This window comes from Lactuca serriola, chromosome 7 (assembly GCF_051521515.1).
Source record: "Lactuca serriola cultivar US96UC23 chromosome 7, Lser_US96UC23_V15, whole genome shotgun sequence".
NCBI lineage: Eukaryota > Viridiplantae > Streptophyta > Magnoliopsida > Asterales > Asteraceae > Lactuca > Lactuca serriola.
In genome coordinates, this window is record NC_136414.1 from 200,240,742 (window position 1) to 200,256,086 (window position 15,345).

Here is a 15,345-nt window from a genome sequence, read left to right on the forward strand (position 1 = left end):
GCTACCAGTGTTATCTGGAATGCTCTCACCTTCGGCTTTGGCTGAATGTTGGGTTTTGCTGCCTCCTTTTTCGGATAATCTCTTGAGATGTGCCCCTCCTCACCACAACTATTGAAAACTTTCTTGGTGAGGGTGCATTCGTTGGCATAATGCCCTGGCATTCCACATTTGAAGCATGTGGCTTCCCCGCCACATTTCCCATGATGCTTCTTCTTGCATTTTTCGCACCATTTTGCTTCGCCTCCTCCACCTCCTCTCGAACTAGACTTCGAGAATTTACCCTTTTTGCTGGATCCCGAGGGTCCATCGTTTTTCCTCTTTTCACCAACCTCTGACCTCTCCAAACCTTTCTCCCTGATCTGGGTCTCAACATTTCTAGCAGCCCAGATGGCGGCTTTCAATGTGGTTGCTTGCTTAACCATTGGACCATAGTCCACTGGTAGTCCGAGGGCAAACTTGTTGACCTTAGATAGTTCTGTTGGTACTAAATATGGGATAAGCTTCATCTTTTTTCTGTGAAACTAGTAGCGTATTTAGTAACGCTCAATTTCCCCTTCTTCAAATTTTGAAACTCATTATTGATTTCCAGAAGGTCCTGCTCGGAGCAGTATTGCAGTTTCAGTTGTTCCACAAAGTCTTCCCAAGACATATTGCTCGCTTCTCCCTTGGGCATAGAGTTAGCTAACAACTTCCACCAACTCAACACGCCATATTTTAGCAGAGGGATCGCAAGAGCGGTGTTCTGCTTGTTGTTGCATTCGCAACTTTCAAACATTGTCTCCATTTCGTAGATCCAGTCCATAACTTGTACCGGCATCGGGCTTCCGGATAGACATGGTGGTTTGGATGCCATGAAATCCTTGTACTTACACCCACGCCCATCATTTCCTCCATACTGGTTGTTGTGTCTAACCACCGGTGGGTCGTCTTGACCAATGATCCCACTAAAGTTTCCTCCTTTAGACTGCCTCTATTCTCCTCGGGCTCTTCCGCTTGAATTGATGGTTCTTCACGATTCTGCCTAAGCAGACGTCTTGTTTCTTCCATCTGACGATCCAACATTGTTTGAATCATCATTTGTACACCATCCATTGTTATCGGCTTAGGTGTAGCAGCTACGACATGTATTTTCTCAATCACTGGTGGTTGATTCCTGTTTTCATCCGCGTTTCCCACTCCACTCCTCGTTCTCACCATTTTTATCTATACACCGAATAAGGGGAAATTAGATCCTCATTCACGATAGATATTCAAATCATCCTTATCACTCCAAAATGTTTACATGTTAGTTCTAATATCGTAACCATATGCTTAGAATCCTAAACACATAAGGTTTCCAGATTCGGTCGACAACAGACCATAGATCCGAACAATTAATATCATACATGGCAACATAAAACATTTAGCATATAAAAGCATTTTAGGCAACTTCCTAAAATATACTAGTGCTTGTGTCTAAAATACCACAGACACACATCTCACAATCTCCACTTAGCATTCTAAGTTTAAGTCTAGAAATTCTACAAATTCCTAATTCGCTTAAACTAATGCTCAAAATCTCGGCCAGAAAAGACCGGTTTCATTTATGCTTTTTAAACATTTTCAGAGTAAATTCTTTTGATATAAAAGAGTTGCGGAATTTGTTCCCCAAAACAAAACATGATAAAATAATATTTACCGAAGCATTTCATAAAGAAATGTATTTTCATTATATAATCAAAAGTCGGGATGTCATGTTCCGAAACAGACCATAAAGCATAAACAATAACATTACAAGTCATTCAACAAATATATACATATATAGACTTGTAAACAAAACAACTTGATCTTTCATCCATCTTATTCCCTTGCGCCACTTCCTGTAATACAAATAAACTGAGTGGGTCAGGCTTGGGAGCCTGGTGAGCATATAGGGTTTTCAACCCACAATAAATAATTATATTTAATTTTACCAACCAACAATAACCCGATTACCCATTCCCGTTATCCTCACTTTATGTCCCTAAAACAACAACTATTATAAGGGACCTAATCTAGGATTTTCATCAGGACGGACATTACTGCAAGGGGGCTTCCTTAGCAACAGATGTCCTAAAGGCAACCATGAGGGGGATAGAGTACACCGGTGAACACATCATTTACAACACCTACAGGTTATGAGCCTGCTAGTGTTCTACTGGACTGACTAGAATGAGTACATGGTCGTTATCCATACTCTGCTAGATGACTAGATCAACAACAACATCGAGGCCTCTCATCATTTTATTTTATCACACACCAACTGTCTACCCATGTTCTACCCAACATATTAGTAGATAAGATATATATATATATATATATATATATATATATATATATATATATATATATATATATACATTTATATACAGCTTAAAACCTGTACAAAACATCCATTTAACAACTAGTTCAAATAAACAAATAATATACAAACACATAGCACGTATTTTACAAGAATACTTCATATCTATTGTGTTAGACGAAAACGAATATACACTCACTTGATCAGAAGATGATCGGACAGCACTACGACTTGCAGAAGTAGTATTCTTCGGTAGATCTGGAAGATCTTCACAAAAACCGGGCTCCTTGCGGGCAGAGCTTTGGCTCGGGAATCACACTTCTCGGGATCTTCGGGACTTTAGAACTTGTTTCGGGACTCGGGAATGATACCGGGGCTTCGGGAAATAATTGGCACGCAAAACAATTTAAAACTTAGAGAGAAAGGAAGAAAATGGCTAAAGAAATCGGATGCCCTCGCACCCTTTATATAGGGGCTGAGCTTCGGGGTTACGCGGGGTGTAACTTCGGAGTACACGGGGCGTACGCCACGGAAGTCGTCAGCGCTTACGTCATCGGAGTACTCGAGTATGAGGCTGGTCACGCTTCGTTGTATGTTGGGCGTACAGCCTTACGTTGGGCGTAACCCGGATAAGTCCGGTGACTCCCCTTCGGATAATATCGGATTTATTAATTAAATTTATATTTTAATTCTTTAATAAACTTCAAAAATTGATATCTTCTTCATACGAACTTCGTTTTTGACATTCTTTATACCCACGCGAAGGTGAGACTATGTTTTACAACTTTCGTTTAGACTCCGTCGGCTAATTTTGAATTTATTTTTTATTATTTATTTTTAGTAGGCCGGGACAGAAAATCTTCGTTAGAAATTCATAACTTCTTCGTCTGACGTCCGTTTTCGTATGTCTTTTCACCAATGCACTACTATCAACGAGATCTTCGATTCTCGTTTAGATTATTTCGACCAACAATCACTCGATCTTGAATCGAGTATTCGGGCTGCATGCTGCTAAGCTGAAATTTCAGAAAATCATAACTTCCTCATACGAAGTCAGATTTGGACGATCTTTTTATGCACGCTCTCGGTTTAACGTTATCTACGTCTTACGTGTTGATCACTAAGGCTAAATATCACTCATTCGTAAATTCACTACTTACGTCATGCTGTGTCACACCGGTTTTGTCGTGAATCTTCGACGGGTCATAACTTCTTCGTTATAACTCGGATTTCAGCATTCTTTATATATTCGGAAACCTCGTTTCAACTACTACAACATTATCCATAGATATCGACTTTATCTAACATTTTATTTTGACACTTATTTTCATTCTTAATTTAATTAAGACACACAATTAAGCATAAAACACATAATACTCAAATAATACATTCTTATTAATTCAAATGGGTTACAACGGTTCACCTAGACTATTACATTGCTGAAAATTGCAAGCCCAGAAACACGGGCGTTACAGTAACTCGCTAAGCTTTCGGGCTTACAGATTCAGTGTATTGTTTCAGGTACTTCAGGAAATCGTGGCAAGGCGAAGGCGTGATCGTACCGCTACTCAGTTTTATGTTGATGTTTCTGGGATACTCTGATAATAAATGAATTGAAAACCTTTTTGTAATAACTTAATGAATATGGTTGTTTTTGAAAAGTTTAAATTGGTTGTAAATTTTTACGTTGTTACAAGTTGGTATCAGAGCCTTGGTTTGAGTGAATTGGAGAAACATTGGTGTGAATCTAGTCTCAAATCAAGGAGAGTTTTCAAAGTGGAATTGAAATGGTTTTCAAAAATAAGTAGAGGATGATGCAGGGGCGCATTTTTTAGCTCACAGCAGAGGAGGTCAGGGCAGATTCGGATGCGGTTGCGGGTATGTTTTCATTTCGTTGTTGTCTGGTTATCTGGTTATTTCGTGGTGTTGCATTTTATTCGCCGTTTTGCGTCTTTCATGGGTTGGTTGAAAATGATAATAGTCGGGAGTTGTAAGTGGTTAGCATCCAAGGGATTTATGGTCAGAAATTGGTTGTATGGTCTTGTTGCCGGATATAGCAATTGCGATTTGAGAAGTGTTCAGCGGAGAGTCAAACTCCCTTAGAGTTCGAGATGTGCGATGTCGGAGGAGTGATTTTGTGGAGGTGCTCGTCTTAGGAGGAATCAGTTCATGGATAAGGGGAATATGTTGAGTAGGGTTGTTTAAGTGATGCCGTTTGGGTCACCAGTGGTTGCAAGTCAGTGCTCTAAGTGGGGAGAATTGGAAAATTCTCAGGAGGATCGATAAGTGTTAGAGTTTGATTAGTTGTTTGGGATCCAACAGTGTTTTAGTCAGCCAAGAGTGTGGGCTGGTATGAGTGAGTGACAGATCGATGGGGTGGAGTACAAACCAAGGATTCCGGATAGGGTGATTGGTTGTTGTGAGGCCTAGGATTAGGCCGGGATCTGGGTATATGGAATGGAGTTGGATTTCGGAACCCCTAGAGGGCTAGAACAGTATGTATGGGAGAGATTCCCAGGAGGAGTAGCTCGGGATGATGTATGGATAGTTTGAGCGGACCGGGGAGACTGAAAGCCAGAAGGCGTATCAGTCAGGCCGAAGTCCTGGTAAGGCGATCCAGTCATGCTGAAGACTTTGTATGCGTTAGTGGATTTGTATGCGGAGAATGGTGATTATGTCGCCATGCAATAGCAAACAGTGGGTCTGGCCCCGGGTATTGATCATGTTAGTGAAAGGTGGGGTATGGACTTCGATAGTCCTTGTGATCAGATTCAGAGTATATGTGATGCATAAAATAGCGATTACTCTACAAGGGATAGTGTAGAGTGGAGTGTGAGCACCGTGGCACTTCTCTGAAGTGGCAAGGTTGGCAAGTAGATTTCCTTGGATAAGGAAAAAGGAAAGGTATGTAACTCCGGGAGGGAGTGTTGGATCACGAAGTGAAAGCAGTAGTGAGAATGGATGATTGAGAGTATTTCAATTATGGTTGTTTAGCACCGTGATTATGCCAGTGGTTTGGAAGGACATCCGGATTGGGTGTCTGTTAAGGTCGCAGAAGGAATTCCGGTGGTATCGGACTTGAGGAGTCCGGAAGGGATGCAAGGGTAGGTCCTTGGAATCCAGGTATGGGAACAATCATGGGTTATGTAAATTACTTAAATGCTAGTCTTACCGTTAGTAGGTCTCATTCACGAAGCCGATCTATAAGGGGGGTATAAGGTTATGGCCTATAAAATGGCCATTTAATGGGTGTCCACTCTCATCCACTGCTTCTTTGATTGGTGGAGGGTCGTTAGTCGAACGGGTAAAGTGAATTGATGTAATCCCATGAAATTACACTTTGTACCCTTGCTAAGAAGTTAGTGGAGCGTGTTTAATTAGGAATTCATTTCTAATCAAACTTTGTTCTTTTCTATTTCAGATGTCGAACTCAAACAACAACAATGCTTCCAGATCGAACTCCTCCGGCTCGTTCTCACTCATGAATATGTGTGGGAGAGTGATCTTTGACAGGTCCAATTTCAATGACTGGATCCGTAACATCCGAATGGTCACTCGTTACGATGATAAAGAGTATGTACTCGATAAGGAGCTGAAGGAGGTGAACATCAACACTCCACCTCCCGAAGAGATCGCTACCTTTGAGGACCATGAGCGTGATGCTACGAAAGTCCATTGCATCATGCTCGCGACAATGAATGTTGTACTTCAGAAGTCCTACGAGGACTATTATCCCTATGAGATGCATCAAGACTTGGTGGAACGTTACCACCAAAGTGCGAGGCAAGAGAGGTATGAGATCATCACTTCGATGATCACTACCAAAATGGGCAGTGGAGAGTCCCTTACCGCTCATCTGCAAAAGATGCAGAGATATGTTGACCGCCTGCTGAAGTTGAATGTTAACATGGATGAAGAGCAGGCAATCGACATTATCCTTCACTCCTTGCCTCCCTGATACAACTAGTTCCGCATGACCTATCACATGAATAAAGAAGAGGTCACCTTGAGTAAGCTTCAAGGATTGCTTAGGACTGCTGAGAGCAATCTCAAGGACAAATCTGTTTCATCAACTCCCACTCCAACCGCTGCTCCTGTTTTGGCCTTTGGGCAAGGGAGGGGAAAGAAGAGGAAGGCTCCTTCAAAGAGCCACCACAAGGGGAAATCCTAAGATGGTACCTCTTCTAGTGGAACCAAAGTTGCTTCTGCTAAGCCCGACTCTAACCCAAAGGAGGCAAAGTGCCACCACTGCCACAAAATAGGGCATTGGAAGAAAAGATGCCCAGAATATCTGCAAGCCATCTAGGATGAGAAGATCAAGCCATCTTTTGCAGGTATTTACAAAATTAAGTCTAATGATTCCTCACATGCTATTTCTTGGGTTCTTGATACAGGATGTGGTTTTCACATGTGTTCTGATTTGCAGGGACTAAGAAGAGATAGGGATGTGGAGCGTGGAAGAATAAATCTAATCATGGGGAACAGGATATCGTCTCCTGTCACCAAGATTTGGACTTAAGTTAAGGGTTGGGCCTTGGGAGAGCCCATTTAGTATTAGGCCTTGGTGGGCCCAAAGGGCTTGGGTTATTTATGGGTCGGTTAGTGGACTATCTTTAGACCTAATGAGTGTGGGTTTGGTCTCAGATCATAATTGGGTTAATTGTGGGTTTGGCTTAGTGTTAGAGGCCGGTGTGCAGCAGTAGCATTTATAGGAGTTGTTCGTCATCCAAGGTGAGTCTTCTCACTATACTTACCTGAGTGGTAATCATTGTGTGACCGAAGGGTCTTATGTGCTTATACTGAATTATGTGATGTCCTACATTTTTTTCATTGTGATTTATGCACTATATTACTCCAATGCCTTATTGAGTTATTATGTTCTTGTGAGACTGGAGGGTCTTCACTGATATACCGGACTGGAGGGTCCGACCCGAGCTGTGAAACAGGAGGGTCTTCACTAAGACACATGACCGTAGGGTCCTTATCGAGATATAGCCATGAGAGGCTAATTATTGTGTGTGGTATTTTAGGGAACTCACTAAGCTTCGTGCTTACCGTGTTGTGTGATATGTGTTTCAGGTACTTTTCAGGATCACGGGAAGGCGCCGACTTGGTTTTACAGACCAGTTAGAGAACATGATTTTGAGGATTCTTGGGTTTTATCAAACATTGTCGACTTGAGTTTTGAGAACTTTACAGTGTTACATAAACACCTATTAACCAGAATGCATTAGCATAAGTTTTATTTTGATTTTTATGAAAACATCACCAATGTTACCTTATTAACAAACAACCTTCATCAAAATTAAAGCTCGTAAAACCAACCAAAAACAAGTTCTTAAAACCGTAAGTAAATGAAAACTCAACGACATGTCCAAAGTTGTATCATCGTTAAAGTATACTAATGTAACTACCCGAAAATGTCCCCATCCTCTCCAAACATCATACCACACTACCTGTTCAATTCAATGCAAATAACAAGCAAAGAAACAAGTGTCAACATAAGCTAAGTGAGTCACTCGTAGTACAATGTTATGGAACACATATATCTCAAATAAGTAAAGCAACATCATAGTTACCTGCAATCAAAAACTCACATAGCATGACATGACATCATATAATCAACACAATTTTTCTTAATTATTTTTTTCTTCTTTTCGAGCTTTTACATTTAGTTACTCTTCTTTACTCTTTATTCGTATTTGTAACTAACTACTACTTCATTCATCACTATAATATTATTAAATAATATTAATCTTTTTTTCATGTTTAATAATTACTCTCCACTAGTCACCTTTGTAATTATTATAATAATATTCCCTGTTTACGGGTCTATATGTTCATCATTAACGTGATATTGATAATAAATAAAATGGGTGAAAAAAAACCATCAATCATTAATTTTTTTTTTTGATGTTTCCATTTTAACCGTCCAAAACTAGTAACATTCATCGGAAACTACCAAATTTTCGCAAATAATTACGTATCTCGTGAGATATTTATGATAAATAAAATTAAATCTTAACTTTTAGTTTTTTTTTCAATTTTACATTAGATTTATCCTTGCAGTCCTCACTAATTTTTAGTCTTCACCCGATGAAGATAATATTGAAATTCATTAAAATCTTAGAAATAAATCAAATTAGAAGTTGAAATTTAAAAACTTTAAAATATTTTAATGTAAATATGATACAAAATAACATAGTTATGATAGAGTTGTGTACATAAGCTTATATATTGCCGTAAGGTATATTTATTTTTTCATATATTGAAACTTATATCAAATTTATATTTTTATAGAGATAATTTATAATAAAAATAATATATTTCAGTTACACTTATATATATATATATATATATATATATATATATATATATATATATAATTGAAAATATATTATTTTTATTACAACTCATCTCTTTTAAAATATAAATTTGATATAAGTTTCAATAAGAAAATAAAATAAACAGATTAAGCAAGATTAATGGAATATACCCTTGATAGACATAGTGGACCAAAGTGGATGGTGGGGTATAGTGTGAGGAGATCATGGTAGATTGATGTTTGCTTTCAACCGACTTCATTATGCCATGTTTAATTAATATAAGAATCAGAAAAAAAAACTATTTTATAAACCCCACATTCATAATTAACAATTTAATAATTTAAATATTATTAATTCCTCTCAATAAATTATAACATATGGGGATGTGAAATTATTGACCACCTATACTTGCAAAGGAATAGTTAAATATAACTTTTATCATCTAGTTATTATATATATATATATATATATATATATATATATATATACATTAAAAGGGAGTTGGCATATGACACGTCAATCACCTCCCTGATCTGCTTAATCTCTACCGCGTCATTCTGCGAAACATTGAGAAAGCAGATGGCCACCGCCTACGGCACGTTCATTGTCTGCGCTTGGGTCATAGGCGAGTTTTAAACTACCTTTGTTGGTATCTTTTCAGGTATCGTCAACTTGACAACAATTATTTGTAAAAAGTGTTGAACCCTAATTTGAATTTCAGATTTACGTTTTTAAGCTCCATTAGGAGACAGATCATTCATGGTTTTGTTGTTGCACATGAAGATGAATCATGGAATTGGAGATGAAAGGGAATTGTGTCATCCTATTCACGTTCAAGAAAGCTTTGAAAGATCAATTGATGTCATATGATCTCTCGAAACCCACCAATGGAATTTCTGCTAGTCAATCATCGATTAAATCATCTTGAAGCGGGAAAAGAAAATTAGGGTTAAAGTTTCTAGGAAGATAGCCGGGGTGTCAAACCCAAAAATTTCATGCCAAATTAAAACTTTTTCAAAACATTTAAAACCATTTATCATTAAAAAGTTTGTTTTCAAAATATCTAATATCAGAGTTTCCCAGAAACATAAACAAATCATGAGGAGCTGTACGATCATGCCTTCGCCATGCCGTGATCCCATGATGTACCTGAAACAATAAACTGAAACCGTAAGCCGGAAAGCTTATTGGGTTCCCCAAAATACACATACCCACAATAATACACATATAATCATAAACAACATACTATGGGTCCAATCAACCATCGGGTTGGAATACCCCAAGCCCTCAACCATCCGGTTGGAATGCCAACATACTATGGGTCCAATCATCCTCATGATGGAATACCCCAGACCCACAAACAACAGGTTGGAATGCCCACATACTATGAGTCCAGTCATCATCGGGATGCAATACTCACGGCCCACAAACAACAGGTTGGAATGCCCACATACTATGAGTCCAGTCATCCTCGAGATGGAATACTCACGGCCCACAACCAACAAGTTGGAATGCCCAGGCCTATTGGCTTTCATACAAAACAGATAAGCCTCAACCGCCAAACAAACACGTGCACATATAACAAATAATCACATAACAGTCTATAGACAACAACTGATCTAATGGATCATACCACATACCTCGTAATATTATCCTACCCTCTAGGATACCGAACTAACAGGTCACACCACATATCACAAAATATCATCCTACCCTCTAGGATACCGATCTAACAGATCATACTAGCATAACATAACTAAATAACAATTCAAAGGGCCAACATTGGTGCCTTAGACCCTTGGGTATAGTGAGGATAACTCACCTTGCAATGTCGGATGGAACCACGAAATCATGCTCCCAAAACACTGCCTCAAACTTTAACAGCTATAACCATCAATGATCCAATTTGTAAATATCCGCTTACCAATTACTCTCAAAAGTCAAACTGGTCAACCCTTGGTTCAAGGTCAAAGTGAACTGTCAAGGTCAACAGTCCATGTTGACCTTAACTCGTCGAGTACCCTCAGCTACTCGCCGAGTTCGTTGCATAACTTGCCAACTCGTCGGGTCACCATGCCACTCACCAAGCCCAAGGAAATCTTCATTACACTAGCCGAGTTGTTCATCCAACCCATCGAGTTCATGACCATCTTCATATGACTCGCCGAGTCTACCATGCGACTTGTCGAGTCCCTTTAGTCCTTCATCCATACAGATGCTCTTTAAGCCTTGACAAGGCTCCATACTGCGGATCCAATTTCTCAAGGCATGCATAAAGTTGCAAACTTTACGTGCATGTAAGGCTCTAATGAATCAAAATGCCAAAACCAAGCTTGAAATGGGATTTACACTTAAGGAGGGGTTCATGCTTGCCAATGTTGATAGCTTTATGGACTTACAAATCAAAGAGACTTCAGATATGAAGTTACAACTTCAGATATGAGCTCATACCCAAGAATAGCTTCATAACCAAGCCAAGAAGCCCTAACTTCATCCAATGAGATCTAGAAAGGAATGAGGCCAAGATCATGAATTGATACATCAAATGAAGCTAGCTGAGATAAACTTCAGACCCACAAACGTTCTTGCCTACAACTTCTTGATCTTCAAGCTTCTTGCATCAAGGTCTTCTTTCCAAGATTGAAATTTACACTAATATGGAGCACACACACAAATTAGGGGTTTCTGGACTCTCAAGAGGCTGCAAAGGAACTAAGGGAGGCTAATGATCCCTTAAATAGGGTGCCAAACCCCAGAAAATTAGGGTTTCACCCTCCAGCTCCAACTCGTCAAGTCACTCTTCCGACTCGGCGAGTTGGTTACTTAAACACGTGGGCTAAACCCGCTGCTACTCGACGAGTCAGGCAACCAACTCGTTGTGTAAATCTTGAATTCATGAGAATTTATAAGCATAAATTGGTATTCGAGAATCGGGGCGTTACACGGGGTTAATATTTTTTTTTATTTTAGTTGCATCATGGGATTATAAAGGGTTATTCCAATTTTTATTCACGTAAAGAAGTTATGTGACAACCGTCAATTTCCAGTCAAGTAAAAGTCAAACAAAGTCAAAGAGTCAAAACGGGAAATTTCAACTATTGTTTGTATGATAAGGCTTACTCTATGTTGGCTAATGTACAACTTTATATAATAATACAAAGTATCACTCAGAAATTTCATATGTTCAGAAAATTCTAAACCTTAACCAGGGAGAGTGATGTAACGACTCTATAAAGCATTATTATGAACCTTGCATTATGGTGCCAAACACTAGTAAGGACCACTGGCCAAATCTCTCTAAATCTCTCCCAATCTATCTCTATCTCTCCCAAAATCTCTCATAATCTCTCTCAAAACTCTTGGTAGTAAAAATCACATTTTCCAATGTTTATATGAACATCCATGCCATCCTGAACCTTCCCTTGGTCGAAAACAGCTTAAAACGGAAGAAAGAAGTCAAATAGAGGGCTAAAGGTTCGCAGGGTACTATTCACAAGCGAACCCTCGCGTGCCTTCGCGTCCCTTCCTTTTCTAGGTTCGCTTTTGAGTAGAGATTCTCTCCTGGTCGGGTAATTTCGCATCGGACCCTCTCAAAAACGCAACCGGACACTTTCGCTTGGCAATCGAGAACGTTCGCTTCAACTCGCCCAAGTTCGCTTCTGATCGACCAGGTTCACGTCGAACTCCCTCACACCGAGCCTCACCTTCGCAGAAGAACCCTCTCGGACCCAACCCTCCTCTCGCCTGTGAAACCTCTCGGACCGAAACTCCCCTGCCATGAACCCTCTCGGCTGCGAGCCTTCCCTTCGGAGGTTCGCATCCACTTCCTAGTTTTTGACCAGTTTCGCATTTTAAGCCCGTTTTTGATGATTTTAACGTGGGAATTTCACAAAATTCATATTTTCATGATTTTAAACTCTCCAAAACCATATCTTAGTCCCGTCTTGAAGATTTATTGTCTATAAATCATATCTTTGTTCAAGATCACACACAAAGGTTTGTTGACTTTTCTCCATAAAGTTATGACACCAAGTCATTCCCACATCAACTTTATGTCACTATTCACATCCTGCCTAGTCAAATCAATATATTTCTTCAACACTCCATTTGATTTACCCTTGACCAAATCCAATCACTAGATCTTAAATCTTCACCTATAAAACCTGATTACTTCCTCCAAAAACAAACTTTTCTCTCTTTCTCTTTCTCTTTCTCTCCCTCATTCTCTAGAACTCAAACTTTCCCTAGGAAGTCTCGAGCTCTTCCCCCCTCCCCCCCACTCTTGGTAAGTTCTTCATTTTACTCTTAAATTGTAATGACCATAAAAATTCAAGTCAATTTAAACTTTTCAAAAACAACCCAATTTCATTAAGTTGTTACAAAAAGGTTTTCAATACATTTAATATCAGAGTATCCCCAGAACCATATCATAAAACAAGAACATGAGGACCGGTACGATCACGCCTTTGCCTTGCCACGGTCTCCTGAAGTACCTGAAACATTTTAAACCACAACTGTAAGACCGAAAGCTTAGTGAGATACCCCCAAAATACCAACCACATATACCATACACATAACATGCCATATCGCAACAGAACGCAAAACAGCCATGCACTTCGGGTCTACTGTGTGACTGGTCCGCCGCACCGGGCCTACAGTCCACCTGGTCCACCCTCCGAGTCTAACCATATACCTTGAGTCTACAGTGTGATTGGTCCGCCCGCACCGGGCCTTCAATCCACCTGGTCCACTCTCTGAGTCTACAGTATGACTGGTTCGCCCGCACCGGGCCTTCAGTCGGCCTGGTCCACTCTCTGAGCCTCGGTACGTCTCGTCCGCCCTCTTGGGGCCTACAGCCTATCTGGACCGCTCGTTGGGCCTTCGGGATAACTGCTCCGCCCTAGGTATGTTGGCCTACAACACAAAGCAAGACCCACCTCAACCCAAGCCCAGTCAAACAACCATGTGCACATAAGCATATAATCATATAACAATTCACAACAAATCAACCAATCTAGCAGATCACATACGTAGCACATCCCTACCAGGATTCCGAACTAACCGGTCACTATCATAGCATCATCCTATAAACCAGGATACCTACCCTAATCAGGTCTCTAACATATACCATCCTAACTACTAGGATGCAAACATAACAAAACAATAACATAACCAACAACTACCCGAATTTCCATCCGATAAAGGGTCGGCCTTGGTGCCATAGACCATGTCGATATAGTGAGGATAACTCACCTCGCAACTGCCAAAACTTTGAACTGAAAAGAAAACTCCCGAATCACCGACTCACCGAAAATCCCGAACTAGCCAACATAGCAGAAATAACCATTAGATCAATCACAATATCCTTCCAAGGGTGAATTGACCAATTACCCTTAACTCAATCTGGTCCAAGACTAAGGCCCACAACACTCATCAAGTCCATCATCCTCTTATTGGGCCAAGGCCCAAAGTCTAATTCTCATACAAAGCCCAATATTGGCCCAATTTACTAAATTGGGCCCACCTCTACAAATAGGCCTAGCTCCAAGGTCCATAATTATTACTGGGCCCAAAATACTCCATCCATACTATACAGTCAAGGCCCAAGCTTTATTAGTCCGTAGACAGTCCAATCAAGTAAGGCCCAAAATTGAAAACCCAACAGAGGGAGTACGCTGGGTGTACCCCTCTTGGTACGTTGGGCGTACATCCATGCTCGTGGACAGGAATCAGGACACATACCCACTACACTGGGCGTACTATCATATACGTGGGGTGTAACCTCGCTGATCAACAAATCCACATAAGTTCTTAATGGCTTAAGCTCTTAAGCCCAAACTTCAGATCCATAGACCAAATATGTCTAGGACTCATAAAGTCTCAAACTTTATTACTTGGGACGTCCATAAAGCTCTTAATCCAAGGTCTTAATCCATTAAGACCTATCTATATCACATATGAGACAACCAAATCCCTTGGTACCTCATTTTTCTTACTCAAGACCTCTCCTAAGGTCTAAAAGGATAGCTAATCTCAGCCAATTCGAATCATGCATCAAGATGAGGTTTTTGGGACAAGAATGATGTCAAAACTTCACAACACATAAATCTACACAATATGATTGTCAAGCCAGAGACTTTATACCTCAAAAGGGCTCTAGAAGATGATCCTTTTCCAGATCTACGAGCTCCATCCACCCCACTTCTTCTTTGACAACTTCCTATTTCTTCTTCTTGGCTCTCCTTTGCCAAAAAAATCTTTCCAAGGTCAAACACACCCAACAATGGAGGTGGAACGGCTATCTAGGGCTTCTGCGGATGAGAGAGTGTTTATGCAGGCTAGGGTTGGAACCATTATGTTCCTTATATAGTGGCTGGCCCTAAATTTAGGGTTTCTGAATGATAGACGTACGTTGGGTGTACGTCGAAAGACCCCCGCGTTCCTTTCCTTCATTACGTTGGGCGTACCCAACCAAACGAATGCATGCATGTGTGGCATGCATGGGACCCCTTTGTTAAACTTCCCCCTTAGGGACCATTGCTGCCAATATCTTTAATTTACAACATTTCCTCCATCATAAGTCCGTTGTCGTCAACTCTATATCCACATTAAGGACCGAAACGCCCTTACTCATGATCTCGGGAACCCATAAATAGATAATACAAGAACGGGGTGTTACATAAATATTATACATTCCTT